Source organism: Dipodomys spectabilis, unplaced genomic scaffold (genome assembly GCF_019054845.1).
Source record: "Dipodomys spectabilis isolate Male_0828 unplaced genomic scaffold, ASM1905484v1 ptg000570l, whole genome shotgun sequence".
Taxonomy (NCBI): domain Eukaryota; kingdom Metazoa; phylum Chordata; class Mammalia; order Rodentia; family Heteromyidae; genus Dipodomys; species Dipodomys spectabilis.
This window is the reverse complement of record NW_024871247.1, coordinates 1,372,723-1,376,427: the sequence shown is the minus strand read 5'-3', so window position 1 is coordinate 1,376,427 and position 3,705 is coordinate 1,372,723.

The window sequence follows — 3,705 nt, the reverse complement described above, 5'->3', positions numbered from 1 at the left end:
ATCCATGTACACATAACCAAATGTAGTCTGCCTGTGCCTTCTTGTAACTCCCTACAAAGGCAGGGACTCTCTATCCTAATGTAGGCTCATGGGACATTAATCAGCTCCTTACCCAGGTCAGCAGGTAAGAGACACAAATGCAGAAACAACACTCTCCTGTGTTTTGTCAGGCATGTTACTGTGTCTCTCCATGTCATAGCCCCACAATGCAGGGATATGAATACCACGAAGTGCGCTGTTGTTGGGAGCTGACAGTAAAGTTTAAAGGTCATCTTGACCCCAGTGCTCCATGTGGGGCATGTATAAGAAACTGGCTTACTTAAAAAACACCACGTGCCTGGGATTGCTTTGCTATGTCTGCAGAGTTTGTTTTACTTTCTACCAGTTGACCTTATCTTGTTTTTACTACACTGTTTTTACTGAAATTTTCCTTGTTTTCTGGACTATTGTAACCTTATATTACCTCTTGACTTCTAATAGTATATATTAGGGAAAGTTAAAAATAAACGGTGCTGCAGTCTTGAGCTGCAGACATCCCGACCCCATTCTTTATGTCTTTATTTTTCCATATCCTCGCCCCCTAATTCAGGATTGCCTTTCGTTGCTGACAGGCTTGGGCAAGTGGCGCCAGAACAGGGACCTGAAAACCTGGGATCATGGCAGAAGACACCTCTAAGGTAAGAGGACATCTAAAAATAGAGAGCAGAGGAGACTATAGTCAGGAGCAAGAAATTATGGGGCAAGGTAACAGCTGCACACTATATGTGCAGGCTCTCAAGGGTATGCTTCACGCTCAAGGAGTGAAAGTTAGACAGAGTCAGTTAGAATGTTTCTTTCACTTTGTTGAGGAAGTATACCCCTGTTTCCCAGAGAAAGGAACTATTAGTTTAGAAACTTAGCAAAAAAAAAAAAAATGGAAAAAAGGATTCAGGGACGCTATAATGCAAATGGCCTGTAACATTGCTGCTTTGTAATTGTCTGGTATCTGTGTAGCCTGCAGGTTCTGTATTGGGGTTGGCAAGAGGTCTTGGCAGATGCACTATAAGACAGCCAACTGGGCTGATGGGAGCTATCCCCCGGGTCCCCATCAGGGTAAACTATCCACTAGTGCGGACATTTGGGCCCGTCTGTAGTCCGGTACTCTCTGTCTGACAGTCTTCAACGTGCATGCTGTAAATGTGTTTTGTCTCAATTTTTGTGTTTCTGTATTCTGGAATTCTTGGAATGTTTCTTCTCTGAGATTCATCCTGATGCGAGAGCCCAGAAGAGACTGGATAACACCCTCTTAATATCTGTTTCAACACCCTCTTAATATCTGTTTCTCTCTAGCTCCTTCTTTTATACTTACACTTTAAACTGGCCCCCGTTTCTACCCTTCACTGCCACTTCCTCCACCCTCTCTGGATCCAGAAGTGGGGGGGTTGGGGGATGAGAAACCTGCAGGATCTAACAATAACTTAAAAGGGCCATCAGGGAGAACTCGCAGCCTGAGGAAACTGCTACAGACCACCTGCAAGTGACACCAGCAAGAGCTTAGCCTCGGGCCTTGGCTCAGGGGGTCTGAGTATGGTGGAGAACTTGTCAGTCTGAGGGGACAGCCGCTAGGGACTTCTTTCCCTTGCCCCAAGATGACTGGGAGTTCTCCTCCACCTTAGAAGACCCTGGGTCAATGTTTGCAGGAATCTAAAAGAAAAATTCTCCAGAGGTGAGTAGAGGGGGTTCAAGTCCCATGGTAAGTGGATTTGAGTCCCAATTGTGAATGGGGGTGAGATGTCGCCCCATTCACTGAGACCTGATTTTGTCTTTGTGGCCACTTGTTTGTCTTGTTTACTTCAGTGTGTTTTCTGTTCTATGTTTTCTAAGGTAGGGATATATTGGGGGCCCATTAGCCCCAAACTCAGCCTTTGGTGTTGTCTTGTCTAGTCCTATTTTAGAATTGGCATCAGTTTTAAATGTACGTACAACTGATTTTGATTTTTTTTTAATTTTTATTTTTTGTGAACATACTGTACAGAGGGGTTACAATTACATGGGCAAGATAATGAGCACATTTCTTATCAAGCATTGCAGCCTCCTCCTTTGTGTACCCTTCACATCCCTTCCCAGCCTCCCCCCCAACCCAACCCTCCCCCCCACACCAAAGTTGTAAAGTTCGTTTTCGACATGACAACTTGTACTTCTCATCGTTGCAACAGGTCCACCTGTATCATTAAAAGACTTGTTTTTCCCCATCTCCTCCACAAATTATACCGACATCAAATATAGTGAAAGCAGAGGTTATACTGTGTAGGAGGGACATACAAAGCAACGAAGAAATAATCTTATAAATGCGTTAGAAACAAATGCATGAAAGAAAAAAACATTAAAATACGTGTCTAAGGGTTCATTTTCCTAACATCATATTATCTGATCTTTTCTGCTTGACTCATACATATACTAGATATTGCAAATAAGAGAAACCATGGGACCTATGTTTGTTTGGGCTTGGCTTACTTCACTTAACATATTTTTTTCCAAGTCTTTCCATTTCCTAACAAATGGGGCAATGTCATTCTTTGTGATGGAGGCATAGAATTCCATTGTGTATATATACCACATTTTCTTGATCCATTCCTCTACTGAGGGGCATCTGGGTTGGTTCCATATCTTAGCTATGGTAAATAATGCTGCAATAAACATAGTTGTGCTGGTAGCTTTAGTGTGGTCTTGTTTGTAAACATTTGGGTAAATGCCCAAAAGTGGGATTGCTGAGTCATAGGGGAGCTCTATGTGAAGACATTTGAGGAACCTCCATACTGCTTTCCAAAGTGGTTGAACAAGTTTACACTCCCACCAACAATGAAGTAAGTTTCCCTTCTGTCCACATGCCCTCCAGCATCTGTTGTTGTTAGAGTTCTTGATTTTTGCCATTCTAACTGGGGTGAGGTGGATCTCAATGTTGTTTTGATTTGTATTTCTTTTATGGCTAGAGAGGTTGAGCATTTCTTCATGTGTTTATTGGCCATCCTTATATCTTCTTCAGAGAAGTTTCTATTTAAGTCTTTAGCCCACTTATTTATTGAGCAGTTGTTTCTTTGAGGATTTGTTGTAGGGGGATTTAATTTTTTGAGTTCCAAGTATATTTTAAATATGAGACCCTTGTCTGTTGTATGGCTAGTGAAGATCTTCTCCCAATCGGTGGGCTTTCTATTGATCTTGCTAGCTATGTCCTTTGCCATGCAGAAGCTCTGCAACTTCATGCAATCCTATTTGTCCAACCTTTCTTTGAGTTGTTGTGTTTCCTCGTCTCTATTAAGAAAATTTCGGGCAGCGCCAAGGAGACCTATGGTTTCTCCTATTCCATCCTGTAATGTTTTCAGAGTTTCTGCTTTGACTCCGAGGTCTTTAATCCATTTGGAATCGATTCTGGTGCAGGGTGATATATAAGGATCTAGCTTTAATTTTCTACAAGTAGTTAACCAATTTTGCCAGCACCATTTACTGTCTTTCTTCCATTCTATTTTTTTTAGCTCCCTTATTGAAGATTAGATGGCTATAAGTCTGTAGGTTCATTTCTGGATTTTCAATTCTATTCCATTGGTCCTGAGGTCTGTTCTTATGCCAGTACCAAGCTGTTTTGATCTGATTTTGATTTTTGCATGCTTTAAGATCTGTGTGTGTTTTGTATGTGTTTGTGAATATGTTCAAGATAAAAATTATCAGCAT